Raw genomic sequence first — 21660 nt, forward strand, 5'->3', positions numbered from 1 at the left:
AACCTGGGGCCTATGCAGGGTCCCTTGGCTCAGCATGGGAGGAGGGGACTGGACCTACCTGGACTGAGTCCACCAGGTTGATCTCAGTCTGTGGGGAAGGCTTTGCCCTGGAGGAGATTGGAATGGGGGGCGGGCTGGGGGGAAGGTGAGGGGGGGCGGGAGGGGGGAGAACAAGGGAATCTGTGGCTGATATGTAGAACTGAATTGTATTGCAAAATAAAAATTAAAAAAAAAAAAAAGAGTTGGCATTCACCAAAGTGGGAAGTTTGTTATAAAGGAAAAGTAGACTAAGATTGACAGTTTCTTGGAGATGGAATTAAACTATAGAAGCTCCTCTGAAAAGAACTCAGATATTATGAAGTCAGTCTATGGAACCATTATGGTGCACAAAATTGCTGAAAATCATAAAACAATCAGCTAGTGATTAATTTCACAACTAGGAGTGGCCAGGAGACATGTACAGAAATGTTTTGTACAAATTGTTTTCATTGCCCCTAGGCTGCAGGCAAAGCCCAAGCTGTGCACTGTGAGGACTGTAACGGTGATGTAATCTGAGACATCCCCACTCAAATGTGAATTGAATGACTACATGAAGATGTGCTTATATGAAACACAGGGAATGACGAGTAGAATCAATGACAATTAAAATCCCTTTTAATACAGATCCATCTCAAAAGTGTACCACAGAATGAAAAAAGAAAGATATGCAGAAAACTAACAATTACCTTGGTGAAGGAAGTCATGTTAAATTAAGCAGAAATAAAAGGACTTTATGAGTGAGTGGCCTGGAAGATGGGAAATACTTTATTTTTTGATAAATTTATTTGTTAAATATTCATGTATAAAAATGTAAATATGTAAATATTTTATAATTTTCTCTTCATTTTGGTTTGATATTTATTCAATTAAAATAGAGACGAACTTTTAAAATGTTTATTACTAAGCAATAAACATATTGAAAAAATTTCACTGTGTAGAAAACAAAACAATGAACAAATAACTCCACACATGGCAGACATTGAAATCATTATTTTTTTCCAAATAAATGAAATAACATTCTATAATGAAAATTTATTAATTGTTAAAAATGATGCAAAATGAAAATCATATTAGTAAGTTTTAGATTATTATTGTTTGATATGTTGAGTACTATTAGAAAAAAGTGACTCTTAGATTTTTTATGTATCAAAACTGTCTGAGATCACTAGTTCAATTATAAAATGATATTTAATAGGAACTTGTAATTTCATGGCAAAGATTGACATGTATGCATTTAGCATTTTAACACTTCCTGCGATACGTATAAAATTCAGGCATATTCTCAGAAATATTCCAACTGTATTTCTGACATCTTTTTAAAAATTCTCCTTTCAGACTGAGTCAATATAAAAGCTAGGATTTTATACTCACCTGCTTTAACTAAGTTTGTTGCTCTTAAATGTGTTTGAACATCTATGCCTTTGACACTGACATTCTGAGTTATAAATCTTTTTTTTTTTTTTTTCATTTTTTTCGAGACAGGGTTTCTCTGCGGTGTTTTGGTGCCTGTCCTGGAACTCGCTTTGTAGACCAGGCTGGCCTCAAACTCACAGAGATCCGCCTGCCTCTGCCTCCCGAGTGCTGGGATTAAAGGCGTGCGCTGCCGCCACCCGGCTATGAGTTGTAAATCTTGACAGCAGCAAAGCAAGCGCAGAACAATAAATCTCTGTAACAATTCCACAAATGCCAACTTGGTCTGAAGCTCAAAGGTATATTATGGATGTTAACTAGCAGTTTCTCCCATTAAGGATTATGATTTCTTTTTGGGGTTGCCCATCTGGATTGTAACAAAAGATCCAAGAATCAGGAACCAAAAGAATTCACAACATTTTGCCTATTGGATAATGTAGTGGTTTGAAAAAAATGTGGCCCCCAAAGAGAATGGCACTATTAGGAAGTGTGGCTTTGTTGGAGTACATATGGCCTTGTTGGAAGAAGTGTGTTGCTGTGGGGGTGGGCTTTGAGTTCTCTTTTGCTCGAGCTACTCCCAGTATCAGAGACCACTTCCTGTAGCCTGCAAGTCAGGATGTAGGAATCTGTCTGTAGCACCATGTCTGGCTGTATGCCACCATGTCACACCATGATGGACTAAACTTCTGAAAATGTAAGCCAGTTTAATGAAATGTTTTTCCTTTATAAGGGTTGCCATGATCATGGACTTTTTCACAGTAATTAAACCCTAATTAATACAGAAGTTGGTACCAAGAATGGGGTATTGTTGTGATAGGCCTGACCATGTTTTCGTTTGGAAGAATTTGTACTTTGGCACTTTGGGTTAGAAAAGCAGTAGAATGCTTTAAGCACTGCTTAATGGGCCATGCTTTTAAGAACGTGGAAGACACTGGGCTGAGGGGTGCTCAAGAGTTTTCAGAGTATAAGACTTTCAGTATGTTGCCTAGACACCGTCCTTCAGATAGTTTGGTGAAGAATGTAGCTGCCTTTTGCCCTTGTCTGAAGAGTCTACCTGAGGCTAAAGTGAAGAGTTTTGGATTAATTCCATTGACAAAGGAAATCTCAAAACAGCCTACTATCAACTAGTGTTCATGCTTAGGCAGGGTGCTGGGGAGGCTTTCAGGAATCCACAAGGTTGGCCCCACTTTGGTCTGCTGGCAGTGATCCAGAGGGTGCCTGGACTGGTCTACTCTGGTGACCAACCTAGCAAATAACCTAGCTGTCATCACAGAGCCTTTGTCCAGTGACTGATGGAGGCAGATACAGAGATCCAAGGCCAGGCACCAGGCTGAGCTCCAGGAATCCAATTGATGAGAGAGAGGAGAGATATTGCAGGTGAGGGACGTCAAGATTACGATGGGAGGACGTGCAGAGATGACCGGCCACACTAGTGGAAGCCCATGAACTGTGGACTGGTGGATGTGCAGTCCTCATGGGACTGGACTAGGCCCTCTGGATACGGAAGATGGTTGTTTGGCTCGAACTGTTTTGGGGGCACCCAGGCAGGATAATCAGGATCTGTCCCTGGTCTATGGGCAGGCTTTTGGAACCCGGTGCCTGTAGTGTGACACCTTGCACAGCCTTGGTGCAGTGAGAAGGGGCTTGGACCTCCCTAGGCTCAGTGAGCTGAGCTCTGCTGACTCCCCATGGGAGACCTCGATTTGGGGGATGTAGGGATGCCGGGTGGCTTGGGAAAGAGGCCTGGGAGTGGGAGGAGGGAGGAGGGGGGATATGTGGATAGTACGTGGAGTGAGTAGAAAATTTCTTAATAAAGAAAAATGAAAGAAAAAAATTATAATGAAAACGAGCAAGCTAAGCAAGTAAACGAAGTATAAAATGTACCATTTGAAGAGAAAAGGAGCACCATGAAGTGGAATGGAGCTAAGTCTTGTTTTCAAGGAGATAAACATATTAAGAAATGGAATAAAGGGCATGTTGATCAAGGCACGATCCCACTTAGCTAAGTTTCCAATTTGTGAAAAGGAATAATAATAATAATAATAATAATAATAATAATAATAAAAACAGAGTTGGGTGTGTTGGTACATGCCTTTAATCACAGCATTTTAGAGGCAGAGGTTGGTAATTCTCTGAGTTTAAGGCCAGCATGGTCTAACCATAAAAAGGAAAAAAATTGGTGAAGATATATTTGAACGAGAGGGCTATGCTCCAGCCCTAGTAAGCAGCAGAATTTGGCATCCTCACCACATGGTTCTGCAGCTAAGAATAGAAGAAAGGGGTTATAGAATTTGCATCTGAGATGAAAGAAAGCCTCTGAGGCCAGGTATGTGTCAAATGTACTCCTGCATGGAGGCCTAAAGAGGTATTGTGTGAAGCTGTGAAGTTGAAGCCTGGATTGCCTTGGAGACTCTAAGAAGTTAGAGAATACAGAGCTTTCTTGGCAAGGAAAGCTGCTGATAGGAAGTGAACCCAGCCCAAAAGTAAAAAGTATATTGCAGTCAGCAAAGCTGAAAGGAGTTGGAAATCTGAAGAGCGCTTTGACATTAGGCATGGTGATGCATACCTTTGAGTTTGCCCTGCTGGTTATTGGTGTTGCTTTGCTCCAGTATTTTTTCACTATGCTCCCTTCCCAATGTTTTGGAGCAATAACGTATATCCTGTGTCATTATATGTTGGAAGTATGTGATGTGTTTTTTTTTTATTTTATAGGGAATTACAAATAAGAGGTCTATGAATCTCAGAAGAGGCTTTAAACATTGGATTTTTAAACATTGTCGAGACTGTGATAGACTACGGTGATTTTTGACATTGGACTGAAAGCATTTTTGCATTATGATATGGCTACAAGCCTTTGGGGTCCAGAGAGTGTAATGTGTTAGTTTGAAAGAAAAATGGCCCCCAAAGGGAATGTCACTAGTAGGAGGTATGACTGTGTTGGAATAAGTGTGATCTTATTGGAGGAAGTGTGTCACTGTGGGGGTGAGCTTTGAGGTCTCTTTTGTTCAAGCTACTCCTAGTGTCAGAGACCACTTTCTATTGCCTGCAAGTGAGGATCTAGGAATCTCAGCTCTGTCTCCAGCACCATGCCTGCCTGCATGCCACCATGTCACACAATGATGATAATGGGCTAAACCTATGAAACAATAAACCACTTGAGATAAGTGTTTTTCTTTTATAAGGGTTGCCATGGTCATGGTCTCTCTTCACAGCAATAGAACCCTAACTAAGACAGTCAAAGAAAAATTATATTAACATAATTTTCCAGTCTACACTGTCTGGTGATTTAAATTAGAACAAAACAAAACAAACAAACAAAAATAGTTGTGAAAGCAAAACAAAGCAAACAAACAAAAATGGTTGTGAGCTATGTTTCAAATGAACGGGAATCTCCATTCCTAGATGAGCATTAATTCTCTTCTTCTAGAACATGGGGTTACATAAATTAACATTTTGTTTATAAAATAATGTGAAGTAAGCAACTGTGAGATCACAGATCACCTTTTTTGCATGAAAATCTTGGTCATAGTAGAGTTACAGCTCATCTCTCTGCTCAAATTAAGATGCTAAGCACAAAGAAAAAGTGCAGAATTTTATTTACATTTCCTTAATTTTTTACTCCTTTGTACATGCTAGTTCATTTAGATGGAAGCACAAATAATCACTTTGTTATCCTATTAATTACACAAGTTCCTAAATTGTTTTTCATATTTTGGCAGATATTTTTAAAACCTATCATAACTCATTTACTTCAAGAAAGAAAAGAGTTTTGATGAAAACTGAACCTTAACACGTTTTCCTTCTAATCTCAAAAGACTAAGTGACGTTGTGAAAAGAATGGAGCCTGGCACCCCACACTTTGTCTTACTGTATGGCAAATTCAGAGGCAGGTAGAATGGGTATGTTTCTCAGGCATTATGCTTAAATTTAGATACTCCATACTCAGGGATGTACTGCTTTATGATTTAATTTTAACAAATAGCTCCATAGACATATTTTATACTTGTTAATAATATAATAATACATATTGAAAGATAAATTTATATTTGATTTGCAGACTAAGTTAGCATTATCAACATATTAATGTATCTAACAGTTCATTTTACTGTCCAAATCTTTAAAAAAAATCTCTCCTCTTTCCCTCTCATATATGAAAATGAAAAATCTCCATCTTGACCTCTTTCCTTTTAATTAATTTTGGCAAATTAAATAGCTTCTTCTACAATGCTGTTATGTGCACGATGTTTCTTGAGCATATTCGTATATTATGAAGGGAAAGTACACACATATTGCCAATGCAGACAGCTTTTGTATTTCAAACTGTCAACATATTTAGATTTATTTGTCTTCATGTCCAAAACTGAACTAATTCATGTTCTCCTTCTGCTCCTGTCAGGTCTAAAGGGCCCCCCATGTTTCAGCAGTGTACAAGATAAAGGCTGTGTCAAGGTCAGGGGAGCCAGAGCAGGGGCCTGTGGCAAGGAAAGCAGGAGCTGGCGGCTAGGTAGGATCCAGAACTTCATTTAGGAGCCCTTGGCAATCAAGAAGAGCACAGTTGAAATTCTAGGTTTGAAGAAACCTGACAGGCCAGGAAGGAAAGAATCTCTTCCTTGGTGATTGATTGGAGCTATGATGGCTGTATATATGATCTGCAATTGAGAGTGAGTTCTCGGGTGTTAGGGGATAACAGCTTCTGTACTTGCCCAGAAGGACAGAAAGGTGAGCTTTGGAAGGGGAGTCTCTGCATCCAATACCTGAGACCAAAACAATGGGAGCTATTCCGAACCCCTGATGGAGGATGTCCAAGTAAGCTGAGATGCTGTTTGAGTGTCAGGGTCTTCCCTGGTGAAGACAAAGAGGTCAAGGTGAATCAGGGTGTAAAGGAATGGTAAGAAAACATCTTTAAAGTCTAGAAAGGTAAAGTGAGAGAAGTAGAGGACAGAATCTGAGAGAGCAGAGAATAAGGGTTAGAGGCCAGTGAGTGTATAGGAATGACAACTGCATTAGTAATCCTGAAGTCCTGGAACAGGCGGTAGGAGCCATCAGGTAAAATAGGGAGGGGTGTTACAGGTTTAGTGAGTGGGGGTGTGAAAATACCTGTATTAAGCAGGCATTGTATGATAGATTTTAAGCTCTGCCTATGTCTCAGAGGAATGTCGTATTGAGAGTGACAGAGGGTGGAGTAGGGTCCTGGAGTAGGAGCTTAAAAGGGGGTGGTAGGAGGCCACTAAGGGAGATGAAGTTTCCAATACTTTCATGCCAGTGAGGAGGGTCTGGTAGAGGAAAGGGGGGAGCAGTAGTGGTAGTAGGTGAATAAGGAGGTTCTTCAGAGGCCAGAAGAAGAGAAAAATTCTAGAGTGAGTTGTCTGGGGAAAAACAAGGAAAAGTGCACTTTAGCCATGATATGTCGGCCAACAATGGTTTGGGGCAACTAGCCATAACAAAGAATGAGTGAGCTAGCAGGTGGCCCCAAAAGAACAGAAAAGAGGTCTGTAGCCCTTGGCTAATGGGGCTGGCCATCAACACCTATCACAGAGGTCTGAAAAAGGTAAGTTTCACTGCAGTGGACAGGAAGTATAGACCAAGTAGCTCAAGAATCTATTAAAACTTAGAGAGAATTACCTATTACCTGGATGGTTACCCCCATGTTAATTGTGACACTTTTGTATGGAGCAGAGGTCCAAGACTGCATCGGCTTCAGAAGATCAAGAGAGATTGTCCTTCAGAGAAGAAACTTGGGGAACTGACCTACCTTGGCAAGCAAGGAGCTTCTCTCAATTTTCTAGTGTTCACCTTGTCTACAGTTTGGGGAGAATATTGGTAGATGGAAGTGAAGGGCAGTTCTTCCAAAAATAACTGAGCAAAGCTCTCTAGAGTCCAGTTCTCCCACAAACACACTCATTTGAGTTATTCTACATTGTTAGACAATAAGGAAATGGCATGTACTTTATAATATCAATAATAATTTAGTAATTTAGTTCCAAGTATTTGTATTTTACTTTATTCAACTATTTTAATATAACTATTGACATGTAAATGAGATTTTTCCCCAATGTACTCCACAAACCTAGAATTGGAAAACATGTTCCCACATATTTATTGTTTTATAAATTATGTGTATATGTACATGTCTGTGTGAAGATATATGCACATGAGTACACATGCCTTAAGAGTCCAGAGGAAGGTGTTAGATCCCCTGAAGTTGGAATTATAGGCAGTTGTGAGCTGTGCAACATAGGTTCTGGGAATTTAATTGTGGTCCTATGCAACAGCACTATGGACTCTTAATCCATGATCTATCTCCCCAACTCCACATTTTTTTTGTTAACAAGTATTTATTATATGTATTTAAGACAGGTTATTTTACTCAAAGCCTTATTCTTAGATGAGGCTAGAACTTTCTGAAGTTCAGAAATGTATTTAGGTATATCAGAGCGATAAGGATCATTTTTAGAATGCAGTTAATATGCAGTGCAATCAGTTTGACTCTACGGATTTTCTATATTACTATTGACTACTAATACTAGAGTTAGCCAGTGGATTTTATTTGCATGTCATGTCTGAATAGTTTTTAGAAGCTATTTCATAACCTGTGAGAAGAAGAATTGACACCATAAGAATCACGTAAGAAGGAAATCTATCATAGTTAATTATGGATGTCAACAAAATACAGGAAAAATGAATATTGACATTCCTGACACATATATGTCATTACCATACCAAGTAATTGCTTAGAAGAGAAAAAAATTAATGTGATAGGTTTAAGACAAAAGCATAAAAGAAATAGGAATTTACACTAGTGGTACTTTAAAACATATAACTATAGTAAAAAATACATAGAAAGATATAATATACAGTTAAGAATTTATGATACATTGTAATAGTTGCTACATTAGTACTTATTTATTGAAAAATAGTGATTCTTCCAAATTTTATATTCAAAATTGACCAAAATTATAAATCTTAAATATTTGAAGCACAATAAAATATTGAATTTCTCTATAAATACTATCTATATTGGATTTAACCATCATTCAAAAAGAGTACAGATAAGGGGCTCTGCAAACAACCTTTCCCACATATTTTCATTGCAATAATTATCTAATTGCTGAAATTTCAGGTATGCAAAAATCTATTTAATTTTCAATGTCTATATTATTTTGTTTTAGAGAAATGATTTCTGGAAAACAATAAATATATATGTGCACAATTTACTAAAACATAACTTCTAATACTACCATGTGTAAAATATTTATGCTTTATAGTTGAAAGTTATACAGTTGAGCATTGAGAAATAACATATACTTATTATCTACCATTATATATTTATATTATATATAATATATAATTTGTTATTTTAGGTGAGAACATCAAACTTTTCCTAATATCAGTATTTTATCATTCATTTGATTTTATTAAGTACATGTGACTTTTTACTAGGAATCCATAAATGATATTTATTTCCAAATCAGTGATCTTCCACATCACTAATTTACAGGGATCAAATATATTGCTTGACCAATAATTTATGTACAAAAACAGGTTGGAAGATTTTTAATCAAATATGTGTATGGCAAAACTAACTTACACAGTTATATACACATGGAGTAATCTTGGTGATTTCTTAAATATAGGAACTTACTTGTTTAAGCAATTGTAACACTAAGAATGTAGGAGATGAGTGTAGACAATGTGTACTAGATAAGGCAAACTTGAAAATTCTGAGACTGTTTTCAAGTTTAATATGTCATAGCCCATAGTAATTTTTAAGTAATTCTATTTATAAGAAATTGATACTAAATGGCTACTTCTTTGCAAGCAACGTGCTTACAGGCTTTGGAGCCTACTTACTCACATATAGACTCCCTCACCTGCATCCTCAACAGACTTGTTCTAACCCCTTAGGTGAAAACTGACCTTCTGCAGTTGGTTTTCATGTCATCGCTCCACAAGGTGGCAGTGCAGTGTTATTACAAATGGCTCCCCTCATGCATATTTTAAAAGAAAGACACCTTTTGCACACACATGGAAATTTATTTTAATTTCTTTAGATAGGAAATAACTTGAGGTTAAACAAACTCAGAGTGAATATTAGACAACATAACTTCCAGAAGCAAAACAAAATGAGCTTGGTTTAGATGACTGAATGAAACAAGCTGAGTTTTATTAAATAGTATTTTACTATCATGAAGAGCAATATAACTTACTGAAATACGAAGGAAATTTCACACATAGATAATAATTTATTGTTATCTTACATGAGCATTGTTGGAAGTACTAATGTATCACAATGTATACTGATATAATAAAGGTAGTACTTCCAATTTAAAATTTAGCCGGGCGGTGGTGGCGCACACCTTTAATCCCAGCACTCGGGAGGCAGAGCCAGGCGGATCTCTGTGAGTTCGAGGCCAGCCTGGGCTACCAAGTGAGTTCCAGGAAAGGCGCAAAGCTACACAGAGAAACCCTGTCTCGAAAAACCAAAAAAAAAAAAAAAAAAATTAAGTATAGGCTTGTGTATGTATTTTAAAGCAATATACAGAGGCGTCACATATATTTATTTCAAAATTGAATTAATATCACTAATGTCAAGATGTGAAGTTTTCAAAACATAAATATCTTGGTTTGGGCAACTATTTTACAATGTTGTATTTTGTTTCTCTTCTTATGTTGTTAAAGTAGGAATAGGTTCGCAGTCATCGTATGTATTGATGACAAAAGAAAGCTACAGAACAGTTATTTGCTTCTTATATCGACAAAGCAATCACAATCTTAATAAATATGTAGGATAACAAAATCTATTCTATTAGATATTTCTTTTCTTTTGTTTCTTTTTTTTATTTTTTCTTAGTTTTTGCTTTCTACTATAGTGTGGTGATAGTGATGGTGATGGAGGTGAGGCATAAGTAAAAGTCTCCTGAATTTTGTTCAATCATACCAAAGCTTTCCCTCCATTCTTTAAAAAAGTTATTTCTACACCATATAAACTCTCTTATTTAAAAAATAAATTGCATTTGTAATACTCTGAAAATCTAGCTAGAAGGATCAGCCATGTTTCCTCTGGTGAATTTCCAGGAAAAAAAAAAAGTTGAAATAAGGGTAGATTCTGCCAGACATGATGGCACATGACTTTAATTTCAGCACTTGGGAGGCAGAGGTAGGTGGATCTCTGTGAGTTCAAAGCCAGCCTGGTTTACAGAGCATATTCTAGGACAGCCAAGCTACACACACACACACACACACACACACACACACACACACACACACACAGAGACAGAGACAGACAGAGAGATACAGAGAAACAGAGAGACACAGAGAGAGACAGAGAGACAGAGACAGAGACAGAGAGAGAGAGAGAGAGAGAGAGAGAGAGAGAGAACAAATATATTATTTTTTAGAAAATGAAGGGTAGACTCATCAATATCCAATCTAGACCAGTCATAATCATTTCCTAGAATGTGATGTATAGACTTTGAAGATGGAAAGATAATATTCAACTATGACAGGAAAAGATTTTAACCTTGTGAAGAAGAGAAAAGAAAGGTAAAGGAGCATAGTGTAGTATGGAAGCAAAGTAAGGGAGCAAAGTTAGAGCATAGTGATGGCATTTAATTTGCAATATTAGCTCCAAATTCTGGGTGTGATTAATCCTTGCCCATCTTCTACTGATTTTGTGGCTGCCACAAGAATCCTACTATGCAACATTTTTTTTTCAATCCGTGTGTGTGTGTGTTTCTGTTGTTTGCCACACAAAGAATTCTTACCAGAAAGTATTTTTGAAAAATACCTGTTAACAAGTAAAAGCTTTTACACATTTTTCAGATGAATCTTCAAAAACGTTCTTGATTATATGCACACATATAGGTTGATTTTGAAAATATAGAGCATTTAGATTCTAAAGATTATGAAAGAATATGTTCTGGCTCCTTCAAAGTTGCTAAATTTGGAAACATAATTACAACCACGAGAAAATTCTTTGCGTAATTATTTTATCCTTTTCATTTAATAAAAGTTTATATTTCTTTTTTTTCTCAGTGTTCAATACTACATATCTCTGATGCATCACCCTTCTCTCCCTATCCAAAAATAATCCAGGCAACAGGGGACAAAATCAATAATTGATGAAAAATAAGTGCCAAGAGGAAGAACGTGTAAATGTGGTGAAGTGAAAGCAAACTGAGAATGCTCATCAAGATGATCATTAGAGAAAAATCAAGGATTTGTGTTCTATCTATGAGGAGAGTTGAGGGGAAAGGGCTCAAAGGTAGGAACTGGTAGGAATAAACAAACTATAGATATAAGGAGGTTTAATAAAGAAATCTGTTGAATTAATTACTTGTTTTATGGTTCTGACAGGCACCTGAGAAAAAAGGCACTTAATGCCTGAAAAGTAACATCAGAAGGTGTGTTTAGGCTCACAGAAAGACTACTACCCACCAGGGCATGGAAACACAAAGTCAGGATCCTGAGCAGCTGGTCTCTTCTAGATCCACTAGAGGAATAGAAAGAGATGAATTCTGCTGCTAGTCTTGCTTTGTTATTTCTATTCAGCTCAGGAACCCAAGGATTGTTTTAGCACATACCTTGAAGGTGGATCAGTCAACTTCAATTAATCTAATCTAGACAATCCTGTCTAGATATACCCAGATTCTAAATGCCCTCAAGCTAAGCATCAAGAATAACCATCACATATGCTACTGCATGCCACTTCTTTTGGATGAGGTGTGCTTTAGGTGAGGCATTTTGACTTTAAATTCTTTACTTTTGAAATCCAAGGATTAGATCTTGATCATTTTATCAGGCCAATAAACTGGAGAGTGTTTGCTACACTAAAAATTTTGATAATGGTATGTAAGTACACCTTAAAGAAAATTAAATTATAGACAGTAGCCAATGTAATTAAATAAGCATCAGGAATAATGGAGAGAAATAAAGAGTACTTATATATTTTGAATGATGAAGTCTGTATTATTGTTAAGAAACAACTACCACAGAAATAACAGCTGTGCTATGATTATTGATTTTTTTTTTAAGAAAAAAAACTCTGGTTCAAAAAACTGTCAAAAAAGAAGAAAAACTTAATCACAGCACAGCTTCCTAATACTGTTCAATTCTATACTATCAGTGCTTACTGCCAATTAGGAAAAAGCAAGGAGATAAAAATTCCATCAAACTATGGAAGATTAATTTAGTCACCTGTGTGAAAGATAAATGCATGAGGGCCATATTAGGGGCATTCATAATGAAGTAAAAACAATTCTTGAACTCTTCCAATGTATTCTCCTTATTTTCATTAAGCAAATGTATTGAGCCAGAAAACGTAGTTGATTTCTACTTGATTATGCCCTACATAGTGAATTTCAATTGTAATTATTCAGAAAATCTCAATTCTGTATTAGTAGGTTTTTCTTTCTTTCTATTCGAACCTTTTGTAGCATGCGTCCTTCATATTTCTCTAGTATGAGTGATGTTCTCTGATTCTACAGCACACATTTTGTTAATAATTCATCTAGAAAATTGAAAAACAGAACAAATGGGCTTACTTTGTGTTATTTTTTTTTTTACTAACGTGACAATTTCACTAAACAAGCACAGTATCGCTTTACTAGTGATACAACCCTGCCTCCTTTTCTATGACAAGAAAAATATAAAGGTATTTTAAAGAATGCTGACAGTATGACTTTCAGTCAGCATGCTAAATGCAAGGAGAAAAATGGAAAATCATTGAGTAGGTGATTTAATACTGGGTATTATTCATAAATGAATGTTCAGTAATGGACATGGGGCAGCACAAATCTAAACATCATGGATTGTTTTTAAAATATTTCTAATAACACTTATTTTTTGAAAATTATATACTAGCAGACAGTGTGTTTTGGTGAAATTCAGCCTGTGGTCCAACCCTTGAACTCTTCCCATATCTGCCCTTCTATCACATTCTACTCCCAACATTCTCTACTCCAGGTTGAGTTCACCACTGATTCTAGCTGGGACTCATGGGAGGAACAGAAGTGTGAGAAGCAGATGACAAAACAGTACTTTCATTTAGGTAGCAATCAGAGTGTACAGTTTCTTCCCAGGCACAACCAGAGAGGAACTGGAAAGTCTTTTCCAAGCAGCTTCTGAAACCATTTTGTAGAAAACATTCATTTGCAAAGGATTTTAGTGGCAACAATTAAAAACATAAATTTTAGTACTTTCAACTTTTACATAGCTTGTATAATAATCATTTAATCATAAGTATAACAAGTTGAGGTGCAAACAAAGGAAATTAATCTAAATAACTTTTAAATATGTTAAAATCCATATAATATCTTGGTCTCTGCAAAGGAAATATTTGTTAGTAAACCTCTTCATGAAATATAAATTACTACAGTGTATAAACTTAATAATAAAATTATTCAAAAGATATGTGAACAACTGACAGCTAAGAACTTATTCTTAATTAAATATGCATCACATATACATATAATAATTATAAATATGTATTTTTAATATAGCACTATGATATGACAACCTGAAAGGAAATAACTCGGGAAGTATAGGTGGATAATGGTCTCCTCTAGGACATACTGGTTTGGTAAATTACCAACCCTTTTTCAGATGTGGTTGAGATAAGATACTTAAAGACCCTAGAACGTATCAACATAGCCGTATAACAAACAGCCTGCTATAGTTTTGATATTGAATGCCATCATGGAAAGGGCCAAGCTTTGAAAGCTTGGTCATCAGGAGGTGATGTTGGGAGAGAATGGGACCCTTGAGGAGTGAGATTGTGGGGCTCCTCTACAGGTCAGCAGGCTTGTACTCGTGGAAGGGATTGTGGTACCCCAGTCTCTTTCCCTTTTCTAGGCTTTCTAGCTTGGGATATAAGCAATTTTGCTCTACCACTGGCTCCCACCATGAGGTGCTGTTTTACCAAAAACACATAACACAGCAAGCCATGGATCATGCCCTGGAGTATCCAAACCTAGCCAAAACAAACCTTTCTCACATAATTGGTGTTTTCTTTTCGTTTGTTTTGGTTTGTTTGTTGTTTTTTGTTTGTTTGTTTGTTTGTTAGTTTATAAAATGACTGCCATAGAAAACCTAAGTTTTTTTTAAGTATTTTAACTAAAACGGATTTTAATTCACCATTCATTTAAATAAATTGGATTTATTTACATAAAACCCTTAATATTGCCAATCTAAGGGTGAATTTATTTAAGAATAATAGTTATTTTAAGTGGCTAAAGTAACAACAAAGCTTCTTCATGTTAAAGTTCCGTCTCAATTTCGTCTTTAAAAAAAGACATACTGTAGTTATTCCACACTATATGAAACTCTATATAAATGCCATAATTGCAAATAATTTTGTAGAAATTGATATGTATTGTTTTAAAAATAAATTAAATATTTTCTCAGTCAATTTTAACTAAGATTCTTTTAAAATAGTGTGAAGTTTAATATGAGTTTAATGATTACATTTTCATAGATGAGAAACTATCGAAATTTGAAATAGTTAAATCTGTTATTTGTGCTATGTCAGATTAAAAAAAAAGATTATCAAAAGCCAGGCGTGGTGATTTCTGATCTTATCAGTTGAAGAACAGGGAGAGTAAAAAAGGAAAATTTCATTTTCCAGGCAAGTCTGGGAGACAGTCAGAGAACAATGATTCAGAAGACTAAGCCACAACAAAAACAACAATAAAAAACTAACAAAAATAAAACTAAGGTTTAAAAATTCTCTGCATTTTCAATTAGAAAGCAATTTTATTCGGACTGTCTCTTGACCATTGCCAGCAGTCTGTTGTGGGGGTATCTTTGTGGATTTCTGTGGGCCTCTCTAGCACTTTATTTCTTCCTATTCTCATGTGGTCTTCATTTACCATGGTCTCCTATTCCTTGTTCTCCCTCTCTGTTGTTGATCCAGCTGGGATCTCCCACTCACCCAAGCTCTCTTTCCCTCGACCCTCGCCCTTCACTACCCCCACTCCTGTCCAGGCTGTTCATGTAGATCTCATTCCATTTCTCTGTCATTGGGCGATCCCTGTGTCTTGGGGTCCTGTTTTCCAGGTAGCCTGCCTGGTGATGTGAGTAGCAGTCCAGTCATCCTTGTTCCACATCTAGTATCCTGTTATGAGTTAGTACATACCATGTTTGTCTTTCTGAGTCTGGGATACCTCACTCAGGATGATTTTTTCTAGATCCATCCATTTGTCTGCAAACCTCATGATGTCATTGTTTTTCTCTGCTGAGTAGTATTCCATTGTGTATATGTACCACATTTTGTTTATCCATTCTTCAGTTGAAGGGCATCTAGGTTGTTTCCATGTTCTGGTGATGGGATGGCCAAACACCCTAATTGTCGTGCTAGAAACCTCATCCAACTACTGAGGGATCTGGATGCAGAGATCCATGACTAGGCCCCAGGTGGATCTCTGGGAGTCCAATTAACGAGAATGAACCAATGGCTGAGGGGTCACCAACTGGATCAGGCCCTCTGAGTGGGTGAGACAGTTGATTGGCCTGATCTGTTTGGGAGGCATCCAGGCAGTGGCACCGGGTCCTGTGCTCACTGCATGAGTTGGCTGTTTGAAACCTGGGGCCTATGCAGGGTCCCTTGGCTCGGCCTGGGAGGAGGGGACTGGACCTACCTGGACTGAGTCCACCAGGTTGATCTCAGTCTGTGGGGAAGGCTTTGCCCTGGAGGAGATTGGAATGGGGGGCGGGCTGGGGGGAAGGTGAGGGGGAGAGGGGGGAGAACAAGGGAATCTGTGGCTGATATGTAGAACTGAATTGTATTGCAAAAGAAAAATTAAAAAAAAAAGAAAGCAATTTTATTTATTTATTCAGAAAAGCATCCATTTGAAACTTGATGTTCCCTTTTATAGAAAAGTCATTAGGTATTGAATATTATAATGTATTTATGTCTGTTGGAAGGTTATGTAATAAGTGAAGTTCATAACGTTCTCCATATTCATAAACAGATATAACTATCTTCAAGTTCATCTGCTCAAAAAGACCTGATTCTATTTCTTTTTTGTGTTTCCATTTATATATTTAGGAAACAATTGCTACTTGGTGTCTGAAGCTGTGCCTATAAACGTTCTGAGTGGTACTTCCAAGAGTACCCAGAAGGGGTGTCCATCTCTCTGAGACATGTGTGGCCAAATGAAGGGGTCTAAGGCTCTACTGTAGGGTTGAACTACTTGTTTTCCATGAAACAATGAATTTCTTGAGAACATTCTCAAATGGTTTAGGGAATGAATGATTGATATTGTCAATCTAACATACAAGTATCTGTTCAATACAAGTTGATTGTGTCTTACTACTACACACTTGTTATGAAAACAGTTTAGGCTAAGCACTAGTCCTGCATGCATTTCAGGACACTACAGACCACTGATGTAGTTACTGTAGAGATTCTAAAAAGAAGAAATTAAATTAAAGAAAGCTTGTATTGCATTGATTTATATCCTACTTACTCTAAACTACTGAGAAGTGTGAAATCTAAGAGTTGGTGAGCATAATTTCAATAGTAGAATGTGAAAATTTTTAATATGTTCAAAAGAGAACAGGACTCATTAAATCAATACAAAAGCTGTAATCACCTATTTTTTCACAGTAGTATTTTAATAATTATTGTTTCTTATTCCAGAAGATGAGAAATCCATTTTTTCCTAGTACTGTAGACTATCTATATTCCCTCTCTGTTGTGGAGTATAATTTTAACCTTATGTATGTGCACATTATTTGTCAACTGATGAGGTATTTTTCCCTTCTGTGTCCCTACTTCAAAGCCCTAATTACTTAAATTCCTTTCTGCTTTTTACCCTGTGAAATTAGTCTTTGGTACTCTCATCAGGATGGAATGCTTTCTCATATATCTAACCTCAATTAGATTGGGTTATCTCATCACAACACTGCATGCTAAACTATAACTATATTAAACACATAAATCAAAAAATGATTAACTGTGAATTGCAACAATTTCAGGCTTAAGGCTTATTAAACAGACTGTTGGAGTTAAGTTTCTTGCTTTTCATTGAAGGGATTTCTTAAAAGAAAATGTCTTACAAAGTGTTGGAACAATAAATGACCCGATAATAAAATGATTAATTTAATTGGGAAATAATTTTTTCTTATTCTTAGGATGCAAATTTATATAGCTTACTCATTTTCTCTGCTTCCTCCTTGTCTTCCGTTGGTCTTTCACTTCTTGCTTTCAATCGTACTAACTCTTCTCCTTCCCTCCTTCATTTCCTTCTTGTTTTCTTTTTATCTCACTAAATCTAAATTCCAGAAATCTTCCCTGTGAAGGAATCAGAGGACCAGTCACTTCAACCAATGGCAGCATTACTATATCCATGTGTGTTGAGACACAATATCTGTGACAATGTAAAGAAAACCATGCAGCCTCATAAGGGAAAAGCCAACATAATTGTATACACTCTTCTTGCAGTTAAGAGAACTGAATAAATGTTTCTCTAAATTTATACATGGGTAACTGAGTGACTAATTCATGAAACCCATCTTATAAAAAGAAAACACAGCAAAAGGCTGAGAACACTAGTTTATATAATTTAAAGTGGAATTTGACATTTTATGAGGGAAAAAAGTGGTGGTATTGTATAGACAATAGAGTGATAGTCTCCAAATTGTTTTGACTAGAAATACTCTGTGACTTCCAACTTGCTGAATTACATGCATATTGTGTAAAATCATGAGATAAAAGGGATGCCATCTGTTATTCAACAACTCATCCAAAAATTGTTACTGAACAAATACTATGGATCGAGCATTGTTTGATACACAAGGAATATAATGGGAAAAGAAAAACAGAAAAGCAGCTGTTCTCAGAGTCCGGATCAGGGATCCATTCTATCCACTTACTATGCAATCTTAAAAATGAAGCCTGTAGAAGATAATAACTATCTCAAAGAATATCTTAATAAAGGGATTATGAATAATAGATAGTAACTTCCAGGCATTATGTACCAATTGTGTTTAGTAATTTACAAGTACTCACTCATCTAATTATAATTTTTAAGACATAAGTATGTAATATATATATGAACATTGTAATATATGAAGTACAAATATTTATGAATTTTCTAATAATAATAGTATATAATTTGCAGAAGAGTAAATGACCTTTAGGTATCTTTGTGTACACACTGAAGTAGCACATTGGACTTTTTTTAATTCAAATTTTGGCATTTAACTAAATCACTAGAATTTTTTTATAGTCAATGGCATTATTAATGCATAGGTATCATGCTAATGTTTTAGATCAAATATTAAAGAGAAAATAATTCTTTAAAAAAGCATGTATTGCTGTTTCAACTCTTTATAAACTCCCAGATCTTCACCAGATATCCTCAGAGGAGTTTCTGGTAATTTGAAGTAATGTCCATCCTGAATCCACAGAATAATCTTCTTTGTTATAACAATATTGCATATTATAATGTGCTCATCTATTATAAAACCCTAGAATATCAATTTATTAATAATAATGGTGAGGTTTATTAAAATAGTTCTTTCTTGATGATGCCTCAATATTGAATGTTATTGAAATGTATTTTTTTCTTCACTGTGCTTGCAAAACACACACACACACACACACACACACACACACACACACACACACCACAGTGAGTTAGTCAAAAGTTCTGGGAAACCAGCCAAGAAAAGGATTTACCAAGCCAAATATGGAGCAGATGAGGACCCAAGTCTAAGACACTCTTCCCCACTGCCACTTGCTCATCTGTGGTTCTCAGTCACCCCCTGCACCAGATGCCATATGACTGTGAACTATTTTGTGCCTTTATTCCTGTTCCACGGAGATAAAGTCCTTCTATATTGGGGTCTAGAAGTGCAGAAACCACCATTTACAATGGAAGTGCAACACATTTGGAGACAAGAGACTCAGATTTCAGCTTTCATGAGTTCTTTGTGAGAGACAGGACAAGTCTGATTTATGGAATTGATCTCAGAAAAAAATGTGCTTTCTTCAGTGCTCTGGAATTTGGATTGATAAGTATGAAAACCAATATGCAGACATTACAATTAGTGCATCTAAAAGTCCTGCAACCATGGATTCAAGAAGACACGTATCAAGTATGGTGGTAATGAGGGCTTTAGATGTGGAGTCTCCACTGGACACGTGAGCCTTCCTTTTTTCTTCACTCAAGGAACAGCTCTGAATTAAAATCATTTACATATAATTTACATGGTACTCAAAACTCCAAGTAATTTGCAGATGAGTCACAGTATGTGAGAGGATGTGCATGTGGTAATTCAGATACTGCTCTATTTTATATAAAGGACCGGAGAACCTATCCATTCATGGCTTTGTAATGTAAAGACCTAGAACTAATTCTCCATACATGCTCAGGAATAACTGCAGTAGAATATTTTTCTGTTCTTTATACAGACACCAGGAATCTAACATAAAATTTAAATACTTTTTTAAAATCTATATTGCACTCAGGGATCCTCCAGTATCTCTAAACTCAACTTGACAAAATTTAGAAGATAAACCGAAAGAAGTTTCTTAAATATTTAAAAAATTAAAAAGATGTCTGGAAAATTGTCCCCTAGATCCTAGGGCACAGTCCATTTCCTGACCACTTCTGTGTTCTGAGAACCAAGTAATTCCCTTGACATATGGCTGCCCTATCTATTTTCATGCCCAGAATTTTAGCATCTTTAATTTTTTTGTAATTTCCATTCCATAATTCTGTTTATCATACTCCTGTGGAAACGATGTATCCACTTGGATAATCTATAATATCCTCCCCATTTTCAAGTTGTTTATACAGTAATTTTAGTTTTTTCTTGTAAGATATTGATATATTTATAGCTCTCCTGGATTAAGAATTCAGCATGTTTTTAGTGTCTACCATTCTGTCTAGCTCAGACCCAAATCTACACTAATCTTTCATATACATAAACTCAGAAGCAATTGCCATACAATTTTTTCTTCTGTAGCAATTGCTTGCTATTGAACTAAAGTCATTCTATATTATTTTCATCAATATTTGACTTTTTGTTTAGACCAGAAATCTAAATGCATCTGATTTCTTCATATTCCTTTTAGGCTCTGACATGCAGAGAGTCCAGTTAGCATCCCAATTTGAGGATACTTAATTTTCCAACAAAATTACTTTGTATGAAGCTTAAAATAAAGACGTTAGCTTTACGCACTTCAGGGAATCCAGTTGGTTATGTGACACTTCTCGGCAGTCTATGTGTGCTGTGATGGCTCATCGGGAATCTCTAGTCAACCGGAGGACCACAGCTGATACCATGAACAATTGGCCGAGATAATTTATTCTGAAATAGCAGTCTTTAAGATTTAGTTGCAAAACTCGGCAGCGTCTGTATGTGGTACTCGGGCTGTAGAAAGCAAGTGAAGGGAGGAAAGGGGCTGGCTGATACCTACTTCTGCTCCTGCTGTCACTCTTATTGCCCATGTACTCCCACAGAGATAGTCCCTAATTTTAGTAGTTGAATTAAGAGGCAAACTCGTGTGCTCATGGAGAGAGTCCATCTGGAAGAAAACCTGAGTAGGGAACCAAGCCTGTGCCAGAGTAAATGCTTCCTCTAAATGGTTCTCCTCACATGAATGCCACTGCTGAGACAGGCCCAGCTACACACCGAGCTGGATTGACAGAGAATGTAAATTATTCTCCTGTATTAGTGAAGCAGAAGCCAGTGCTTTTATACAGTGGTTTTTCTTACAGCTTTTCCCATTTCTCTTTCCCTGAAGAGTCTGCATGCACATGCATATTTAAAATTGAAAGGGATAGTTGTTTTCAATGCTAAGGTGTGATATTTTATCTTTGAATGTACAATAACTCAAAACATAGAATATTAGAGCTTTAAGGTAGGAAATGATAACTTTTATATTTCCCTTCTTTTCTCCCAGATCTATTTTCTCCTAAGATACTTGAGATATTTTGTAACTTCTAGGTACAACATTTTACTACTAAAATATAGTTGTTCCATATTTAATTATGATTTTTATAAGATTAAAAACTCCTATGTACTTCATGGTATAATTTTTAAATGAAAATACTTTTTCATCCTATATATTCTGATGATAGTTTCTTTTCCTCTGTTTACTTTCAGATCCTCTCTACTTACCTACTCACTCAACTCCGTACTCCTTCCTTCTCTCTCCCTTTGAAAGAAAACCAATTAACAAACAAACCACAAATTAGA

This window comes from Peromyscus eremicus, chromosome 10 (assembly GCF_949786415.1).
Source record: "Peromyscus eremicus chromosome 10, PerEre_H2_v1, whole genome shotgun sequence".
Classification (NCBI taxonomy): Eukaryota; Metazoa; Chordata; class Mammalia; order Rodentia; family Cricetidae; genus Peromyscus; species Peromyscus eremicus.